We start from the raw sequence: 21,918 nt of genomic DNA on the forward strand, positions 1-21,918 counted from the left end.
GGGGGTGAGTGTCTGTATTGTCAACGCTCCGTCCATCATCACCTTTGGTTTTTCTTTGTTCGCCCTAAGTTGGCAGGGTATGCTCAGACGTGAGTCCCTTGCTCACTTTTGCCACTGGAGTCAAGCAAGCCCGGCTGAAGACGGCTGTAATGCCAGAAACCGGTCCTGGGAAGCTTGATTCCGGTCCAGGGAAGACATGGCTTGGCAGTTCGGGCTGGACTGTTCCCAGAAGGCACAGGGTCAGACTGATTTGCATATAGCCATGTCTGAACTGGGGTGGCGGAGTGAGCTAAAGAACGGTGATGGATTGAACCCAGATCAGTTGACTGGGGGTGAGTGTTTGTATTGTCAACGCTCCGTCCATCATCACCTTTGGTTTTTTTTTGTTCGCCCTAAATTGGCAGGGTATGCTCAGACGTGAGTCCCTTGCTCACTTTGCCACTGGAGTCAAGCAAGCCCGGCTGAAGACGGCTGTAATGCCAGAAACCGGTCCTGGGAAGCTTGATTCCGGTCCAGGGAAGACATGGCTTGGCAGTTCGGCCTGGACTGTTCCCAGAAGGCACAGGGTCAGACTGATTTGCATATAGCCATGTCTGAACTGGGGTGGCGGAGTGAGCTAAAGAACGGTGATGGATTAAACCCAGATCAGTTGACTGGGGGTGAGTGTTTGTATTGTCAACGCTCCGTCCATCATCACCTTTGGTTTTTCTTTGTTCGCCCTAAGTTGGCAGGGTATGCTCAGACGAGAGTCCCTTGCTCACTTTGCCAATGGAGTCAAGCAAGCCCGGCTGAAGACGGCTGTAATGCCAGAAACCGGTCCTGGGAAGCTTGATTCCGATCCAGGGAAGACATGGCTTGGCAGTTCGGGCAGGACTGTTCCCAGAAGGCACAGGGTCAGACTGATTTGCACATAGCCATGTCTGAACTGGGGTGGCGGAGTGAGCTAAAGAACGGTGATGGATTAAACCCAGATCAGTTGACTGGGGTGAGTGTTTGTATTGTCAACGCTCCGTCCATCATCACCTTTGGTTTTTCTTTGTTCGCCCTAAGTTGGCAGGGTATGCTCAGACGTGAGCCCCTTGCTCACAATGCCACTGGAGTCAAGCAAGCCCGGCTGAAGACGGCTGTAATGCCAGAAACCGGTCCTGGGAAGTTTGATTCCGGTCCAGGGAAGACATGGCTTGGCAGTTCTGGCTGGACTGTTCCCAGAAGGCACAGGGTCAGGCTGATTTGCACATAGCCATGTCTGAACTGGGGTGGCGGAGTGAGCTAAAGAACGGTGATGGATTAAACCCAGATCAGTTGACTGGGGGTGAGTGTTTGTATTGTCAACGCTCCGTCCATCATCACCTTTGGTTTTTCTTTGTTCGCCCTAAGTTGGCAGGGTATGCTCAGACGTGAGTCCCTTGCTCACTTTGCCACTGGAGTCAAGCAAGCCCGGCTGAAGACGGCTGTAATGCCAGAAACCGGTCCTGGGAAGCTTGATTCCGGTCCAGGGAAGACATGGCTTGGCAGTTCGGGCTGGACTGTTCCCAGAAGGCACAGGGTCAGACTGATTTGCATATATCCATGTCTGAACTGGGGTGGCGGAGTGAGCTAAAGAACGGTGATGGATTAAACCCAGATCAGTTGACTGGGGGTGAGTGTCTGTATTGTCAACGCTCCGTCCATCATCACCTTTGGTTTTTCTTTGTTCGCCCTAAGTTGGCAGGGTATGCTCAGACGTGAGTCCCTTGCTCACTTTGGCACTGGAGTCAAGCAAGCCCGGCTGAAGACGGCTGTAATGCCAGAAACCGGTCCTGGGAAGCTTGATTCCGGTCCAGGGAATACATGGCTTGGCAGTTCGGGCTGGACTGTTCCCAGAAGGCACAGGGTCAGACTGATTTGCATATAGCCATGTCTGAACTGGGGTGGCGGAGTGAGCTAAAGAACGGTGATGGATTAAACCCAGATCAGTTGACTGGGGGTGAGTGTCTGTATTGTCAACGCTCCGTCCATCATCACCTTTGGTTTTTCTTTGTTCGCCCTAAGTTGGCAGGGTATGCTCAGACGTGAGTCCCTTGCTCACTTTGGCACTGGAGTCAAGCAAGCCTGGCTGAAGACGGCTGTAATGCCAGAAACCGGTCCTGGGAAGCTTGATTCCGGTCCAGGGAAGACATGGCTTGGCAGTTCGGGCTGGACTGTTCCCAGAAGGCACAGGGTCAGACTGATTTGCATATAGCCATGTCTGAACTGGGGTGGCGGAGTGAGCTAAAGAACGGGGATGGATTAAACCCAGATCAGTTGACTGGGGGTGAGTGTCTGTATTGTCAACGCTCCGTCCATCATCACCTTTGGTTTTTCTTTGTTCGCCCTAAGTTGGCAGGGTATGCTCAGACGTGAGTCCCTTGCTCACTTTTGCCACTGGAGTCAAGCAAGCCCGGCTGAAGACGGCTGTAATGCCAGAAACCGGTCCTGGGAAGCTTGATTCCGGTCCAGGGAAGACATGGCTTGGCAGTTCGGGCTGGACTGTTCCCAGAAGGCACAGGGTCAGACTGATTTGCATATAGCCATGTCTGAACTGGGGTGGCGGAGTGAGCTAAAGAACGGTGATGGATTGAACCCAGATCAGTTGACTGGGGGTGAGTGTTTGTATTGTCAACGCTCCGTCCATCATCACCTTTGGTTTTTTTTTGTTCGCCCTAAATTGGCAGGGTATGCTCAGACGTGAGTCCCTTGCTCACTTTGCCACTGGAGTCAAGCAAGCCCGGCTGAAGACGGCTGTAATGCCAGAAACCGGTCCTGGGAAGCTTGATTCCGGTCCAGGGAAGACATGGCTTGGCAGTTCGGCCTGGACTGTTCCCAGAAGGCACAGGGTCAGACTGATTTGAATATAGCCATGTCTGAACTGGGGTGGCGGAGTGAGCTAAAGAACGGTGATGGATTAAACCCAGATCAGTTGACTGGGGGTGAGTGTTTGTATTGTCAACGCTCCGTCCATCATCACCTTTGGTTTTTCTTTGTTCGCCCTAAGTTGGCAGGGTATGCTCAGACGAGAGTCCCTTGCTCACTTTGCCAATGGAGTCAAGCAAGCCCGGCTGAAGACGGCTGTAATGCCAGAAACCGGTCCTGGGAAGCTTGATTCCGATCCAGGGAAGACATGGCTTGGCAGTTCGGGCAGGACTGTTCCCAGAAGGCACAGGGTCAGACTGATTTGCACATAGCCATGTCTGAACTGGGGTGGCGGAGTGAGCTAAAGAACGGTGATGGATTAAACCCAGATCAGTTGACTGGGGTGAGTGTTTGTATTGTCAACGCTCCGTCCATCATCACCTTTGGTTTTTCTTTGTTCGCCCTAAGTTGGCAGGGTATGCTCAGACGTGAGCCCCTTGCTCACAATGCCACTGGAGTCAAGCAAGCCCGGCTGAAGACGGCTGTAATGCCAGAAACCGGTCCTGGGAAGTTTGATTCCGGTCCAGGGAAGACATGGCTTGGCAGTTCTGGCTGGACTGTTCCCAGAAGGCACAGGGTCAGGCTGATTTGCACATAGCCATGTCTGAACTGGGGTGGCGGAGTGAGCTAAAGAACGGTGATGGATTAAACCCAGATCAGTTGACTGGGGGTGAGTGTTTGTATTGTCAACGCTCCGTCCATCATCACCTTTGGTTTTTCTTTGTTCGCCCTAAGTTGGCAGGGTATGCTCAGACGTGAGTCCCTTGCTCACTTTGCCACTGGAGTCAAGCAAGCCCGGCTGAAGACGGCTGTAATGCCAGAAACCGGTCCTGGGAAGCTTGATTCCGGTCAAGGGAAGACATGGCTTGGCAGTTCGGGCTGGACTGTTCCCAGAAGGCACAGGGTCAGACTGATTTGCATATAGCCATGTCTGAACTGGGGTGGCGGAGTGAGCTAAAGAACGGTGATGGATTAAACCCAGATCAGTTGACTGGGGGTGAGTGTTTGTATTGTCAACGCTCCGTCCATCATCACCTTTGGTTTTTCTTTGTTCGCCCTAAATTGGCAGGGTATGCTCAGACGTGAGTCCCTTGCTCACTTTGCCACTGGAGTCAAGCAAGCCCGGCTAAAGACGGCTGTAATGCCAAAAACCGGTCCTGGGAAGCTTGATTCCGGTCCAGGGAAGACATGGCTTGGCAGTTCGGCCTGGACTGTTCCCAGAAGGCACAGGGTCAGACTGATTTGCATATAGCCATGTCTGAACTGGGGTGGCGGAGTGAGCTAAAGAACGGTGATGGATTAAACCCCGATCAGTTGACTGGGGGTGAGTGTTTGTATTGTCAATGCTCCGTCCATCATCACCTTTGGTTTTTCTTTGTTCGCCCTAAGTTGGCAGGGTATGCTCAGACGTGAGTCCCTTGCTCACTTTGCCAATGGAGTCAAGCAAGCCCGGCTGAAGACGGCTGTAATGCCAGAAACCGGTCCTGGGAAGCTTGATTCCGGTCCAGGGAAGACATGGCTTGGCAGTTCGGGCAGGACTGTTCCCAGAAGGCACAGGGTCAGACTGATTTACACATAGCCATGTCTGAACTGGGGTGGCGGAGTGAGCTAAAGAACGGTGATGGATTAAACCCAGATCAGTTGACTGGGGGTGAGTGTTTGTATTGTCAACGCTCCGTCCATCATCACCTTTGGTTTTTCTTTGTTCGCCCTAAGTTGGCAGGGTATGCTCAGACGTGAGTCCCTTGCTCACTTTGCCACTGGAGTCAAGCAAGCCCGGCTGAAGACGGCTGTAATGCCAGAAACCGGTCCTGGGAAGCTTGATTCCGGTCCAGGGAAGACATGGCTTGGCAGTTCGGGCTGGACTGTTCCCAGAGGGCACAGGGTCAGACTGATTTGCATATAGCCATGTCTGAACTGGGGTGGCGGAGTGAGCTAAAGAACGGTGATGGATTAAACCCAGATCAGTTGACTGGGGGTGAGTGTTTGTATTGTCAACGCTCCGTCCATCATCACCTTTGGTTTTTCTTTGTACGCCCTAAGTTGGCAGGGTATGCTCAGACGTGAGTCCCTTGCTCACTTTGCCACTGGAGTCAAGCAAGCCCTGCTGAAGACGGCTGTAATGCCAGAAACCGGTCCTGGGAAGCTTGATTCCGGTCCAGGGAAGACATGGCTTGGCAGTTCGGGCAGGACTGTTCCCAGAAGGCACAGGGTCAGACTGATTTGCATATAGCCATGTCTGAACTGGGGTGGCGAAGTGAGCTAAAGAACGGTGATGGTTTAAACCCAGATCAGTTGACTGGGGGTGAGTGTTTGTATTGTCAACGCTCCGTCCATCATCACCTTTGTTTTTTCTTTGTTCGCCCTAAGTTGGCAGGGTATGCTCAGACGTGAGTCCCTTGCTCACTTTGCCACTGGAGTCAAGCAAGCCCGGCTGAAGACGGCTGTAATGCCAGAAACCGGTCCTGGGAAGCTTGATTCCGGTCCAGGGAAGACATGGCTTGGCAGTTCGGGCTGGACTGTTCCCAGAAGGCACAGGGTCAGACTGATTTGCATATAGCCATGTCTGAACTGGGGTGGCGGAGTGAGCTAAAGAACGGTGATGGATTAAACCCAGATCAGTTGACTGGGGGTGAGTGTTTGTATTGTCAACGCTCCTTCCATCATCACCTTTGGTTTTTCTTTGTTCGCCCTAAGTTGGCAGGGTATGCTCAGACGTGAGTCCCTTGCTCACTTTGCCACTGGAGTCAAGCAAGCCCGGCTGAAGACGGCTGTATTGCCAGAAACCGGTCCTGGGAAGCTTGATTCCGGTCCAGGGAAGACATGGCTTGGCAGTTCGGGCTGGACTGTTCCCAGAAGGCACAGGGTTAGACTGATTTGCATATAGCCATGTCTGAACTGGGGTGGCGGAGTGTGCTAAAGAACGGTGATGGATTAAACCCAGATCAGTTGACTGGGGGTGAGTGATTGTATTGTCAACGCTCCATCCATCATCACCTTTGGTTTTTCTTTGTTCGCCCTAAGTTGGCAGGGTATGCTCAGACATGAGTCGCTTGCTCACTTTGCCACTGGAGTCAAGCAAGCCTGGCTGAAGACGGCTGTAATGCCAGAAACCGGTCCTGGAAAGCTTGATTCCGGTCCAAGGAAGACATGGCTTGGCAGTTCGGGCTGGACTGTTCCCAGAAGGCACAGGGTCAGACTGATTTGCATATAGCCATGTCTGAACTGGGGTGGCGGAGTGAGCTAAAGAACGGTGATGGATTAAACCCAGATCAGTTGACTGGGGGTGAGTGTCTGTATTGTCAACGCTCCGTCCATCATCACCTTTGGTTTTTCTTTGTTCGCCCTAAGTTGGCAGGGTATGCTCAGACGTGAGTCCCTTGCTCACTTTGCCACTGGAGTCAAGCAAGCCCGGCTGAAGACGGCTGTAATGCCAGAAACCGGTGCTGGGAAGCTTGATTCCGGTCCAGGGAAGACATGGCTTGGCAGTTCGGGCTGGACTGTTCCCAGAAGGCACAGGGTCAGACTGATTTGCATATAGCCATGTCTGAACTGGGGTGGCGGAGTGAGCTAAAGAACGGTGATGGATTAAACCCAGATCAGTTGACTGGGGGTGAGTGTCTGTATTGTCAACGCTCCGTCCATCATCACCTTTGGTTTTTCTTTGTTCCCCCTAAGTTGGCAGGGTATGCTCAGACGTGAGTCCCTTGCTCACTTTGGCACTGGAGTCAAGCAAGCCCGGCTGAAGATGGCTGTAATGCCAGAAACCGGTCCTGGGAAGCTTGATTCCGGTCCAGGGAAGACATGGCTTGGCAGTTCGGGCTGGACTGTTCCCAGAAGGCACAGGGTCAGACTGATTTGCATATAGCCATGTCTGAACTGGGGTGGCGGAGTGAGCTAAAGAACGGGGATGGATTAAACCCAGATCAGTTGACTGGGGGTGAGTGTCTGTATTGTCAACGCTCCGTCCATCATCAACTTTGTTTTTTCTTTGTTCGCCCTAAGTTGGCAGGGTATGCTCAGACGTGAGTCCCTTGCTCACTTTGCCACTGGAGTCAAGCAAGCCCGGCTGAAGACGGCTGTAATGCCAGAAACCGGTCCTGGGAAGCTTGATTCCGGTCCAGGGAAGACATGGCTTGGCAGTTCGGCCTGGACTGTTCCCAGAAGGCACAGGGTCAGACGGATTTGCATATAGCCATGTCTGAACTGGGTTGGCGGCGTGAGCTAAAGAACGGTGATGGATTAAACCCAGATCAGTTGACTGGGGGTGAGTGTTTGTATTGTCAACGCTCCGTCCATCATCACCTTTGGTTTTTCTTTCTTCGCCCTAAGTTGGCAGGTAATGCTCAGATGTGAGTCCCTTGCTCACAATGCCACTGGAGTCAAGCAAGCCCGGGTGAAGACGGCTGTAATGCCAGAAACCGGTCCTGGGAAGCTTGATTCCGGTCCAGGGAAGACATGGCTTGGCAGTTCGGCCTGGACTGTTCCCAGAAGGCACATGGTCAGACTGATTTGCATATAGCCATGTCTGAACTGGGGTGGCGGAGTGAGCTAAAGAACGGTGATGGATTAAACCCAGATCAGTTGACTGGGGGTGAGTGTTTGTATTGTCAACGCTCCGTCCATCATCACCTTTGGTTTTTCTTTGTTCGCCCTAAGTTGGCAGGGTATGCTCAGACGTGAGTCCCTTGCTAACTTTGCCACTGGAGTCAAGCAAGCCCGGCTGAAGACGGCTGTAATGCCAGAAACCGGTCCTGGGAAGCTTGATTCTGGCCCAGGGAAGACATGGCTTGGCAGTTCGGCCTGGACTGTTCCCAGAAGGCACAGGGTCAGACTGATTTGCATATAGCCATGTCTGAACTGGGGTGGCGGAGTGAGCTAAAGAACGGTGATGGATTAAACCCAGATCAGTTGACTGGGGGTGAGTGTTTGTATTGTCAACGCTCCGTCCATCATCACCTTTGGTTTTTCTTTGTTCGCCCTAAGTTGGCAGGGTATGCTCAGACGTGAGTCCCTTGCTCACTTTGCCAATGGAGTCAAGCAAGCCCGGCTGAAGACGGCTGTAATGCCAGAAACCGGTCCTGGGAAGCTTGATTCCGGTCCAGGGAAGACATGGCTTGGCAGTTCGGGCAGGACTGTTCCCAGAAGGCACAGGGTCAGACTGATTTGCACATAGCCATGTCTGAACTGGGGTGGCGGAGTGAGCTAAAGAACGGTGATGGATTAAACCCTGATCAGTTGACTGGGGGTGAGTGTTTGTATTGTCAACGCTCCGCCCATCATCACCTTTGGTTTTTCTTTGTTCGCCCTAAGTTGGCAGGGTATGCTCAGACATGAGTCCCTTGCTCACAATGCCACTGGAGTCAAGCAAGCCCGGCTGAAGACGGCTGTAATGCCAGAAACCGGTCCTGGGAAGCTTGATTCCGGTCCAGGGAAGACATGGCTTGGCAGTTCGGGCTGGACTGTTCCCAGAAGGCACAGGGTCAGACTGATTTCCATATAGCCATGTCTGAACTGGGGTGGCGGAGTGAGCTAAAGAACGGTGATGGATTAAACCCAGATCAGTTGACTGGGGGTGAGTGTTTGTATTGTCAACTCTCCGTCCATCATCACCTTTGTTTTTTCTTTGTTCGCCCTAAGTTGGCAGGGTATGCTCAGACGTGAGTCCCTTGCTCACTTTGCCACTGGAGTCAAGCAAGCCCGGCTGAAGACGGCTGTAATGCCAGAAACCGGTCCTGGGAAGCTTGATTCCGGTCCAGGGAAGACATGGCTTGGCAGTTCGGGCTGGACTGTTCCCAGAAGGCACAGGGTCAGACTGATTTGCATATAGCCATGTCTGAACTGGGGTGGCGGAGTGAGCTAAAGAACGGTGATGGATTAAACCCAGATCAGTTGACTGGGGGTGAGTGTTTGTATTGTCAACTCTCCGTCCATCATCACCTTTGGTTTTTCTTTGTTCGCCCTAAGTTGGCAGGGTATGCTCAGACGTGAGTCCCTTGCTCACTTTGCCACTGGAGTCAAGCAAGCCCGGCTGAAGACGGCTGTAATGCCAGAAACCGGTCCTGTGAAGCTTGATTCCGGTCCAGGGAAGACATGGCTTGGCAGTTCGGGCTGGTCTGTTCCCAGAAGGCACAGAGTCAGACTGATTTGCATATAGCCATGTCTGAACTGGGGTGGCGGAGTGAGCTAAAGAACGGTGATGGATTAAACCCAGATCAGTTGACTGGGGGTGAGTGTTTGTATTGTCAACGCTCCGTCCATCATCACCTTTGGTTTTTCCTCGTTCGCCCTAAGTTGGCAGGGTATGCTCAGACGTGAGTCCCTTGCTCACTTTGCCACTGGAGTCAAGCAAGCCCGGCTGAAGACGGCTGTAATGCCAGAAACCGGTCCTGGGAAGCATGATTCCGGTCCAGGGAAGACATGGCTTGGCAGTTCGGGCTGGACTGTTCCCAGAAGGCGCAGGGTCAGACTGATTTGCATATAGCCATGTCTGAACTGGGGTGGCGGAGTGAGCTAAAGAACGGTGATGGATTAAACCCAGATCAGTTGACTGGGGGTGAGTGTTTGTATTGTCAACGCTCCGTCCATCATCACCTTTGGTTTTTCTTTGTACGCCCTAAGTTGGCAGGGTATGCTCAGACGTGAGTCCCTTGCTCACTTTGCCACTGGAGTCAAGCAAGCCCGGCTGAAGATGGCTGTAATGCCAGAAACCGGTCCTGGGAAGGTTGATTCCGGTCCAGGGAAGACATGGCTTGGCAGTTCGGGCAGGACTGTTCCCAGAAGGCACAGGGTCAGACTGATTTGCATATAGCCATGTCTGAACTGGGGTGGCGGAGTGAGCTAAAGAACGGTGATGGATTAAACCCAGATCAGTTGAATGGTGGTGAGTGTTTGTATTGTCAACGCTCCGTCCATTATCACCTTTGGTTTTTCTTTGTTCGCCCTAAGTTGGCAGGGTATGCTCAGACGTGAGTCCCTTGCTCACTTTGCCACTGGAGTCAAGCAAGCCCGGCTGAAGACGGCTGTAATGCCAGAAACCGGTCCTGGGAAGCTTGATTCCGGTCCAGGGAAGACATGGCTTGGCAGTTTGGGCTGGACTGTTCCCAGAAGGCACAGGGTTAGACTGATTTGCATATAGCCATGTCTGAACTGGGGTGGCGGAGTGTGCTAAAGAACGGTGATGGATTAAACCCAGATCAGTTGACTGGGGGTGAGTGATTGTATTGTCAACCTTCCATCCATCATCACCTTTGGTTTTTCTTTGTTCGCCCTAAGTTGGCAGGGTATGCTCAGACATGAGTCCCTTGCTCACTTTGCCACTGGAGTCAAGCAAGCCCGGCTGAAGACGGCTGTAATGCCAGAAACCGGTCCTGGAAAGCTTGATTCCGGTCCAAGGAAGACATGGCTTGGCAGTTCGGGCTGGACTGTTCCCAGAAGGCACAGGGTCAGACTGATTTGCATATAGCCATGTCTGAACTGGGGTGGCGGAGTGAGCTAAAGAACGATGATGGATTAAACCCAGATCAGTTGACTGGGGGTGAGTGTCTGTATTGTCAACGCTCCGTCCATCATCACCTTTGGTTTTTCTTTGTTCGCCCTAAGTTGGCAGGGTATGCTCAGACGTGAGTCCCTTGCTCACTTTGCCACTGGAGTCAAGCAAGCCCGGCTGAAGACGGCTGTAATGCCAGAAACCGGTGCTGGGAAGCTTGATTCCGGTCCAGGGAAGACATGGCTTGGCAGTTCGGGCTGGACTGTTCCCAGAATGCACAGGGCAGACTGATTTGCATATAGCCATGTCTGAACTGGGGTGGCGGAGTGAGCTAAAGAACGGTGATGGATTAAACCCAGATCAGTTAACTGGGGGTGAGTGTCTGTATTGTCAACGCTCCGTCCATCATCACCTTTGGTTTTTCTTTGTTCGCCCTAAGTTGGCAGGGTATGCTCAGACGTGAGTCCCTTGCTCACTTTGGCACTGGAGTCAAGCAAGCCCGGCTGAAGACGGCTGTAATGCCAGAAACCGGTCCTGGGAAGCTTGATTCCGGTCCAGGGAAGACATGGCTTGGCAGTTCGGGCTGGACTGTTCCCAGAAGGCACAGGGTCAGACTGATTTGCATATAGCCATGTCTGAACTGGGGTGGCGGAGTGAGCTAAAGAACGGTGATGGATTAAACCCAGATCAGTTGACTGGGGGTGAGTGTCTGTATTGTCAACGCTCCGTCCATCATCACCTTTGGTTTTTCTTTGTTCGCCCTAAGTTGGCAGGGTATGCTCAGACGTGAGTCCCTTGCTCACTTTGGCACTGGAGTCAAGCAAGCCTGGCTGAAGACGGCTGTAATGCCAGAAACCGGTCCTGGGAAGCTTGATTCCGGTCCAGGGAAGACATGGCTTGGCAGTTCGGGCTGGACTGTTCCCAGAAGGCACAGGGTCAGACTGATTTGCATATAGCCATGTCTGAACTGGGGTGGCGGAGTGAGCTAAAGAACGGGGATGGATTAAACCCAGATCAGTTGACTGGGGGTGAGTGTCTGTATTGTCAACGCTCCGTCCATCATCACCTTTGGTTTTTCTTTGTTCGCCCTAAGTTGGCAGGGTAAGCTCAGACGTGAGTCCCTTGCTCACTTTTGCCACTGGAGTCAAGCAAGCCCGGCTGAAGACGGCTGTAATGCCAGAAACCGGTCCTGGGAAGCTTGATTCCGATCCAGGGAAGACATGGCTTGGCAGTTCGGGCTGGACTGTTCCCAGAAGGCACAGGGTCAGACTGATTTGCATATAGCCATGTCTGAACTGGGGTGGCGGAGTGAGCTAAAGAACGGGGATGGATTAAACCCAGATCAGTTGACTGGGGGTGAGTGTCTGTATTGTCAACGCTCCGTCCATCATCACCTTTGGTTTTTCTTTGTTCGCCCTAAGTTGGCAGGGTATGCTCAGACGTGAGTCCCTTGCTCACTTTGCCACTGGAGTCAAGCAAGCCCGGCTGAAGACGGCTGTAATGCCAGAAACCGGTCCTGGGAAGCTTGATTCCGGTCCAGGGAAGACATGGCTTGGCAGTTCGGCCTGGACTGTTCCCAGAAGGCACAGGGTCAGACTAATTTGCATATAGCCATGTCTGAACTGGGTTGGCGGCGTGAGCTAAAGAACGGTGATGGATTAAACCCAGATCAGTTGACTGGGGGTGAGTGTTTGTATTGTCAACGCTCCGTCCATCATCACCTTTGGTTTTTCTTTCTTCGCCCTAAGTTGGCAGGTAATGCTCAGATGTGAGTCCCTTGCTCACAATGCCACTGGAGTCAAGCAAGCCCGGGTGAAGACGGCTGTAATGCCAGAAACCGGTCCTGGGAAGCTTGATTCCGGTCCAGGGAAGACATGGCTTGGCAGTCCGGCCTGGACTGTTCCCAGAAGGCACAGGGTCAGACTGATTTGCATAAAGCCATGTCTGAACTGGGGTGGCGGAGTGAGCTAAAGAACGGTGATGGATTAAACCCAGATCAGTTGACTGGGGGTGAGTGTTTGTATTGTCAACGCTCCGTCCATCATCACCTTTGGTTTTTCTTTGTTCGCCCTAAGTTGGCAGGGTATGCTCAGACGTGAGTCCCTTGCTCACTTTGCCACTGGAGTCAAGCAAGCCCGGCTGAAGACGGCTGTAATGCCAGAAACCGGTCCTGGGAAGCTTGATTTTGGCCCAGGGAAGACATGGCTTGGCAGTTCGGCCTGGACTGTTCCCAGAAGGCACAGGGTCAGACTGATTTGCATATAGCCATGTCTGAACTGGGGTGGCGGAGTGAGCTAAAGAACGGTGATGGATTAAACCCAGATCAGTTGACTGGGGGTGAGTGTTTGTATTGTCAACGCTCCGTCCATCATCACCTTTGGTTTTTCTTTGTTCGCCCTAAGTTGGCAGGGTATGCTCAGACGTGAGTCCCTTGCTCACTTTGCCAATGGAGTCAAGCAAGCCCGGCTGAAGATGGCTGTAATGCCAGAAACCGGTCCTGGGAAGCTTGATTCCGGTCCAGGGAAGACATGGCTTGGCAGTTCGGGCAGGACTGTTCCCAGAAGGCACAGGGTCAGACTGATTTGCACATAGCCATGTCTGAACTGGGGTGGCGGAGTGAGCTAAAGAACGGTGATGGATTAAACCCTGATCAGTTGACTGGGGGTGAGTGTTTGTATTGTCAACGCTCCGCCCATCATCACCTTTGGTTTTTCTTTGTTCGCCCTAAGTTGGCAGGGTATGCTCAGACATGAGTCCCTTGCTCACAATGCCACTGGAGTCAAGCAAGCCCGGATGAAGACAGCTGTAATGCCAGAAACCGGTCCTGGGAAGCTTGATTCCGGTCCAGGGAAGACATGGCTTGGCAGTTCGGGCTGGACTGTTCCCAGAAGGCACAGGGTCAGACTGATTTGCATATAGCCATGTCTGAACTGGGGTGGCGGAGTGAGCTAAAGAACGGTGATGGATTAAACCCAGATCAGTTGACTGGGGGTGAGTGTTTGTATTGTCAACTCTCCGTCCATCATCACCTTTGTTTTTTCTTTGTTCGCCCTAAGTTGGCAGGGTATGCTCAGACGTGAGTCCCTTGCTCACTTTGCCACTGGAGTCAAGCAAGCCCGGCTGAAGACGGCTGTAATGCCAGAAACCGGTCCTGGGAAGCTTGATTCCGGTCCAGGGAAGACATGGCTTGGCAGTTCGGGCTGGACTGTTCCCAGAAGGCACAGGGTCAGACTGATTTGCATATAGCCATGTCTGAACTGGGGTGGCGGAGTGAGCTAAAGAACGGTGATGGATTAAACCCAGATCAGTTGACTGGGGGTGAGTGTTTGTATTGTCAACTCTCCGTCCATCATCACCTTTGGTTTTTCTTTGTTCGCCCTAAGTTGGCAGGGTATGCTCAGACGTGAGTCCCTTGCTCACTTTGCCACTGGAGTCAAGCAAGCCCGGCTGAAGACGGCTGTAATGCCAGAAACCGGTCCTGTGAAGCTTGATTCCGGTCCAGGGAAGACATGGCTTGGCAGTTCGGGCTGGTCTGTTCCCAGAAGGCACAGAGTCAGACTGATTTGCATATAGCCATTTCTGAACTGGGGTGGCGGAGTGAGCTAAAGAACGGTGATGGATTAAACCCAGATCAGTTGACTGGGGGTGAGTGTTTGTATTGTCAACGCTCCGTCCATCATCACCTTTGGTTTTTCCTCGTTCGCCCTAAGTTGGCAGGGTATGCTCAGACGTGAGTCCCTTGCTCACTTTGCCACTGGAGTCAAGCAAGCCCGGCTGAAGACGGCTGTAATGCCAGAAACCGGTCCTGGGAAGCATGATTCCGGTCCAGGGAAGACATGGCTTGGCAGTTCGGGCTGGACTGTTCCCAGAAGGCGCAGGGTCAGACTGATTTGCATGTAGCCATGTCTGAACTGGGGTGGCGGAGTGAGCTAAAGAACGGTGATGGATTAAACCCAGATCAGTTGACTGGGGGTGAGTGTTTGTATTGTCAACGCTCCGTCCATCATCACCTTTGGTTTTTCTTTGTACGCCCTAAGTTGGCAGGGTATGCTCAGACGTGAGTCCCTTGCTCACTTTGGCACTGGAGTCAAGCAAGCCCGGCTGAAGATGGCTGTAATGCCAGAAACCGGTCCTGGGAAGCTTGATTCCGGTCCAGGGAAGACATGGCTTGGCAGTTCGGGCTGGACTGTTCCCAGAAGGCACAGGGTCAGACTGATTTGCATATAGCCATGTCTGAACTGGGGTGGCGGAGTGAGCTAAAGAACGGTGATGGATTAAACCCAGATCAGTTGACTGGGGGTGAGTGTTTGTATTGTCAACTCTCCGTCCATCATCACCTTTGTTTTTTCTTTGTTCGCCCTAAGTTGGCAGGGTATGCTCAGACGTGAGTCCCTTGCTCACTTTGCCACTGGAGTCAAGCAAGCCCGGCTGAATACGGCTGTAATGCCAGAAACCGGTCCTGGGAAGCTTGATTCCGGTCCAGGGAAGACATGGCTTGGCAGTTCGGGCTGGACTGTTCCCAGAAGGCACAGGGTCAGACTGATTTGCATATAGCCATGTCTGAACTGGGGTGGCGGAGTGAGCTAAAGAACGGTGATGGATTAAACCCAGATCAGTTGACTGGGGGTGAGTGTTTGTATTGTCAACTCTCCGTCCATCATCACCTTTGGTTTTTCTTTGTTCGCCCTAAGTTGGCAGGGTATGCTCAGACGTGAGTCCCTTGCTCACTTTGCCACTGGAGTCAAGCAAGCCCGGCTGAAGACGGCTGTAATGCCAGAAACCGGTCCTGTGAAGCTTGATTCCGGTCCAGGGAAGACATGGCTTGGCAGTTCGGGCTGGTCTGTTCCCAGAAGGCACAGAGTCAGACTGATTTGCATATAGCCATTTCTGAACTGGGGTGGCGGAGTGAGCTAAAGAACGGTGATGGATTAAACCCAGATCAGTTGACTGGGGGTGAGTGTTTGTATTGTCAACGCTCCGTCCATCATCACCTTTGGTTTTTCCTCGTTCGCCCTAAGTTGGCAGGGTATGCTCAGACGTGAGTCCCTTGCTCACTTTGCCACTGGAGTCAAGCAAGCCCGGCTGAAGACGGCTGTAATGCCAGAAACCGGTCCTGGGAAGCATGATTCCGGTCCAGGGAAGACATGGCTTGGCAGTTCGGGCTGGACTGTTCCCAGAAGGCGCAGCGTCAGACTGATTTGCATGTAGCCATGTCTGAACTGGGGTGGCGGAGTGAGCTAAAGAACGGTGATGGATTAAACCCAGATCAGTTGACTGGGGGTGAGTGTTTGTATTGTCAACGCTCCGTCCATCATCACCTTTGGTTTTTCTTTGTACGCCCTAAGTTGGCAGGGTATGCTCAGACGTGAGTCCCTTGCTCACTTTGGCACTGGAGTCAAGCAAGCCCGGCTGAAGATGGCTGTAATGCCAGAAACCGGTCCTGGGAAGCTTGATTCCGGTCCAGGGAAGACATGGCTTGGCAGTTCGGGCTGGACTGTTCCCAGAAGGCACAGGGTCAGACTGATTTGCATATAGCCATGTCTGAACTGGGGTGGCGGAGTGAGCTAAAGAACGGTGATGGATTAAACCCAGATCAGTTGACTGGGGGTGAGTGTCTGTATTGTCAACGCTCCGTCTATCATCACCTTTGGTTTTTCTTTGTTCGCCCTAAGTTGGCAGGGTATGCTCAGACGTGAGTCCCTTGCTCACTTTTGCCACTGGAGTCAAGCAAGCCCGGCTGAAGACGGCTGTAATGCCAGAAACCGGTCCTGGGAAGCTTGGTTCCGGTCCAGGGAAGACATGGCTTGGCAGTTCGGGCTGGACTGTTCCCAGAAGGCACAGGGTCAGACTGATTTGCATATAGCCATGTCTGAACTGGGGTGGCGGAGTGAGCTAAAGAACGGTGATGGATTAAACCCAGATCAGTTGACTGGGGGTGAGTGTTTGTATTGTCAACGCTCCGTCCATCATCACCTTTGGTTTTTTTTTGTTCGCCCTAAATTGGCAGGGTATGCTCAGACGTGAGTCCCTTGCTCACTTTGCCACTGGAGTCAAGCAAGCCCGGCTGAAGACGGCTGTAATGCCAGAAACCGGTCCTGGGAAGCTTGATTCCGGTCCAGGGAAGACATGGCTTGGCAGTTCGGCCTGGACTGTTCCCAGAAGGCACAGGGTCAGACTGATTTGCATATAGCCATGTCTGAACTGGGGTGGCGGAGTGAGCTAAAGAACGGTGATGGATTAAACCCAGATCAGTTGACTGGGGGTGAGTGTTTGTATTGTCAACGCTCCGTCCATCATCACCTTTGGTTTTTCTTTGTTCGCCCTAAGTTGGCAGGGTATGCTCAGACGTGAGTCCCTTGCTCACTTTGCCAATGGAGTCAAGCAAGCCTGGCTGAAGACGGCTGTAATGCCAGAAACCGGTCCTGGGAAGCTTGATTCCGATCCAGGGAAGACATGGCTTGGCAGTTCGGGCAGGACTGTTCCCAGAAGGCACAGGGTCAGACTGATTTGCACATAGCCATGTCTGAACTGGGGTGGCGGAGTGAGCTAAAGAACGGTGATGGATTAAACCCAGATCAGTTGACTGGGGGTGAGTGTTTGTATTGTCAACGCTCCGTCCATCATCACCTTTGGTTTTTCTTTGTTCGCCCTAAGTTGGCAGGGTATGCTCAGACGTGAGCCCCTTGCTCACAATGCCACTGGAGTCAAGCAAGCCCGGCTGAAGACGGCTGTAATGCCAGAAACCGGTCCTGGGAAGCTTGATTCCGGTCCAGGGAAGACATGGCTTGGCAGTTCGGGCTGGACTGTTCTCAGAAGGCACAGGGTCAGGCTGATTTGCACATAGCCATGTCTGAACTGGGGTGGCGGAGTGAGCTAAAGAACGGTGATGGATTAAACCCAGATCAGTTGACTGGGGGTGAGTGTTTGTATTGTCAACGCTCGGTCCATCATCACCTTTGGTTTTTCTTTGTTCGCCCTAAGTTGGCAGGGTATGCTCAGACGTGAGTCCCTTGCTCACTTTGCCACTGGAGTCAAGCAAGCCCGGCTGAAGACGGCTGTAATGCCAGAAACCGGTCCTGTGAAGCTTGATTCCGGTCCAGGGAAGACATGGCTTGGCAGTTCGGGCTGGTCTGTTCCCAGAAGGCACAGAGTCAGACTGATTTGCATATAGCCATTTCTGAACTGGGGTGGCGGAGTGAGCTAAAGAACGGTGATGGATTAAACCCAGATCAGTTGACTGGGGGTGAGTGTTTGTATTGTCAACGCTCCGTCCATCATCACCTTTGGTTTTTCCTCGTTCGCCCTAAGTTGGCAGGGTATGCTCAGACGTGAGTCCCTTGCTCACTTTGCCACTGGAGTCAAGCAAGCCCGGCTGAAGACGGCTGTAATGCCAGAAACCGGTCCTGGGAAGCATGATTCCGGTCCAGGGAAGACATGGCTTGGCAGTTCGGGCTGGACTGTTCCCAGAAGGCGCAGGGTCAGACTGATTTGCATGTAGCCATGTCTGAACTGGGGTGGCGGAGTGAGCTAAAGAACGGTGATGGATTAAACCCAGATCAGTTGACTGGGGGTGAGTGTTTGTATTGTCAACGCTCCGTCCATCATCACCTTTGGTTTTTCTTTGTACGCCCTAAGTTGGCAGGGTATGCTCAGACGTGAGTCCCTTGCTCACTTTGGCACTGGAGTCAAGCAAACCCGGCTGAAGATGGCTGTAATGCCAGAAACCGGTCCTGGGAAGCTTGATTCCGGTCCAGGGAAGACATGGCTTGGCAGTTCGGGCTGGACTGTTCCCAGAAGGCACAGGGTCAGACTGATTTGCATATAGCCATGTCTGAACTGGGGTGGCGGAGTGAGCTAAAGAACGGTGATGGATTAAACCCAGATCAGTTGACTGGGGGTGAGTGTTTGTATTGTCAACTCTCCGTCCATCATCACCTTTGTTTTTTCTTTGTTCGCCCTAAGTTGGCAGGGTATGCTCAGACGTGAGTCCCTTGCTCACTTTGCCACTGGAGTCAAGCAAGCCCGGCTGAATACGGCTGTAATGCCAGAAACCGGTCCTGGGAAGCCTGATTCCGGTCCAGGGAAGACATGGCTTGGCAGTTCGGGCTGGACTGTTCCCAGAAGGCACAGGGTCAGACTGATTTGCATATAGCCATGTCTGAACTGGGGTGGCGGAGTGAGCTAAAGAACGGTGATGGATTAAACCCAGATCAGTTGACTGGGGGTGAGTGTTTGTATTGTCAACTCTCCGTCCATCATCACCTTTGGTTTTTCTTTGTTCGCCCTAAGTTGGCAGGGTATGCTCAGACGTGAGTCCCTTGCTCACTTTGCCACTGGAGTCAAGCAAGCCCGGCTGAAGACGGCTGTAATGCCAGAAACCGGTCCTGTGAAGCTTGATTCCGGTCCAGGGAAGACATGGCTTGGCAGTTCGGGCTGGTCTGTTCCCAGAAGGCACAGAGTCAGACTGATTTGCATATAGCCATTTCTGAACTGGGGTGGCGGAGTGAGCTAAAGAACGGTGATGGATTAAACCCAGATCAGTTGACTGGGGGTGAGTGTTTGTATTGTCAACGCTCCGTCCATCATCACCTTTGGTTTTTCCTCGTTCGCCCTAAGTTGGCAGGGTATGCCCAGACGTGAGTCCCTTGCTCACTTTGCCACTGGAGTCAAGCAAGCCCGGCTGAAGACGGCTGTAATGCCAGAAACCGGTCCTGGGAAGCATGATTCCGGTCCAGGGAAGACATGGCTTGGCAGTTCGGGCTGGACTGTTCCCAGAAGGCGCAGCGTCAGACTGATTTGCATGTAGCCATGTCTGAACTGGGGTGGCGGAGTGAGCTAAAGAACGGTGATGGATTAAACCCAGATCAGTTGACTGGGGGTGAGTGTTTGTATTGTCAACGCTCCGTCCATCATCACCTTTGGTTTTTCTTTGTACGCCCTAAGTTGGCAGGGTATGCTCAAACGTGAGTCCCTTGCTCACTTTGGCACTGGAGTCAAGCAAGCCCGGCTGAAGATGGCTGTAATGCCAGAAACCGGTCCTGGGAAGCTTGATTCCGGTCCAGGGAAGACATGGCTTGGCAGTTCGGGCTGGACTGTTCCCAGAAGGCACAGGGTCAGACTGATTTGCATATAGCCATGTCTGAACTGGGGTGGCGGAGTGAGCTAAAGAACGGGATGGATTAAACCCAGATCAGTTGACTGGGGGTGAGTGTCTGTATTGTCAACGCTCCGTCCATCATCACCTTTGGTTTTTCTTTGTTCGCCCTAAGTTGGCAGGGTATGCTCAGACGTGAGTCCCTTGCTCACTTTTGCCACTGGAGTCAAGCAAGCCCGGCTGAAGACGGCTGTAATGCCAGAAACCGGTCCTGGGAAGCTTGATTCCGGTCCAGGGAAGACATGGCTTGGCAGTTCGGGCTGGACTGTTCCCAGAAGGCACAGGGTCAGACTGATTTGCATATAGCCATGTCTGAACTGGGGTGGCGGAGTGAGCTAAAGAACGGTGATGGATTAAACCCAGATCAGTTGACTGGGGGTGAGTGTTTGTATTGTCAACGCTCCGTCCATCATCACCTTTGGTTTTTTTTTGTTCGCCCTAAATTGGCAGGGTATGCTCAGACGTGAGTCCCTTGCTCACTTTGCCACTGGAGTCAAGCAAGCCCGGCTGAAGACGGCTGTAATGCCAGAAACCGGTCCTGGGAAGCTTGATTCCGGTCCAGGGAAGACATGGCTTGGCAGTTCGGCCTGGACTGTTCCCAGAAGGCACAGGGTCAGACTGATTTGCATATAGCCATGTCTGAACTGGGGTGGCGGAGTGAGCTAAAGAACGGTGATGGATTAAACCCAGATCAGTTGACTGGGGGTGAGTGTTTGTATTGTCAACGCTCCGTCCATCATCACCTTTGGTTTTTCTTTGTTCGCCCTAAGTTGGCAGGGTATGCTCAGACGTGAGTCCCTTGCTCACTTTGCCAATGGAGTCAAGCAAGCCCGGCTGAAGACGTCTGTAATGCCAGAAACCGGTCCTGGGAAGCTTGATTCCGATCCAGGGAAGACATGGCTTGGCAGTTCGGGCAGGACTGTTCCCAGAAGGCACAGGGTCAGACTGATTTGCACATAGCCATGTCTGAACTGGGGTGGCGGAGTGAGCTAAAGAACGGTGATGGATTAAACCCAGATCAGTTGACTGGGGGTGAGTGTTTGTATTGTCAACGCTCCGTCCATCATCACCTTTGGTTTTTCTTTGTTCGCCCTAAGTTGGCAGGGTATGCTCAGACGTGAGCCCCTTGCTCACAATGCCACTGGAGTCAAGCAAGCCCGGCTGAAGACGGCTGTAATGCCAGAAACCGGTCCTGGGAAGCTTGATTCCGGTCCAGGGAAGACATGGCTTGGCAGTTCGGGCTGGACTGTTCTCAGAAGGCACAGGGTCAGGCTGATTTGCACATAGCCATGTCTGAACTGGGGTGGCGGAGTGAGCTAAAGAACGGTGATGGATTAAACCCAGATCAGTTGACTGGGGGTGAGTGTTTGTATTGTCAACGCTCCGTCCATCATCACCTTTGGTTTTTCTTTGTTCGCCCTAAGTTGGCAGGGTATGCTCAGACGTGAGTCCCTTGCTCACTTTGCCACTGGAGTCAAGCAAGCCCTGCTGAAGACGGCTGTAATGCCAGAAACCGGTCCTGGGAAGCTTGATTCCGGTCCAGGGAAGACATGGCTTGGCAGTTCGGGCTGGACTGTTCCCAGAAGGCACAGGGTCAGACTGATTTGCATATAGCCATGTCTGAACTGGGGTGGCGGAGTGAGCTAAAGAACGGTGATGGATTAAACCCAGATCAGTTGACTGGGGGTGAGTGTTTGTATTGTCAACGCTCCGTCCATCATCACCTTTGGTTTTTCTTTGTTCGCCCTAAATTGGCAGGGTATGCTCAGATGTGAGTCCCTTGCTCACTTTGCCACTGGAGTCAAGCAAGCCCGGCTGAAGACGGCTGTAATGCCAGAAACCGGTCCTGGGAAGCTTGATTCCGGTCCAGGGAAGACATGGCTTGGCAGTTCGGCCTGGACTGTTCCCAGAAGGCACAGGGTCAGACTGATTTGCATATAGCCATGTCTGAACTGGGGTGGCGGAGTGAGCTAAAGAACGGTGATGGATTAAACCCAGATCAGTTGACTGGGGGTGAGTGTTTGTATTGTCAATGCTCCGTCCATCATCACCTTTGGTTTTTCTTTGTTCGCCCTAAGTTGGCAGGGTATGCTCAGACGTGAGTCCCTTGCTCACTTTGCCAATGGAGTCAAGCAAGCCCGGCTGAAGACGGCTGTAATGCCAGAAACCGGTCCTGGGAAGCTTGATTCCGGTCCAGGGAAGACATGGCTTGGCAGTTCGGGCAGGACTGTTCCCAGAAGGCACAGGGTCAGACTGATTTGCACATAGCCATGTCTGAACTGGGGTGGCGGAGTGAGCTAAAGAACGGTGATGGATTAAACCCAGATCAGTTGACTGGGGGTGA

The sequence above is a fragment of the Lissotriton helveticus genome, chromosome 12 (genome assembly GCF_964261635.1).
Source record: "Lissotriton helveticus chromosome 12, aLisHel1.1, whole genome shotgun sequence".
Lineage (NCBI taxonomy): Eukaryota > Metazoa > Chordata > Amphibia > Caudata > Salamandridae > Lissotriton > Lissotriton helveticus.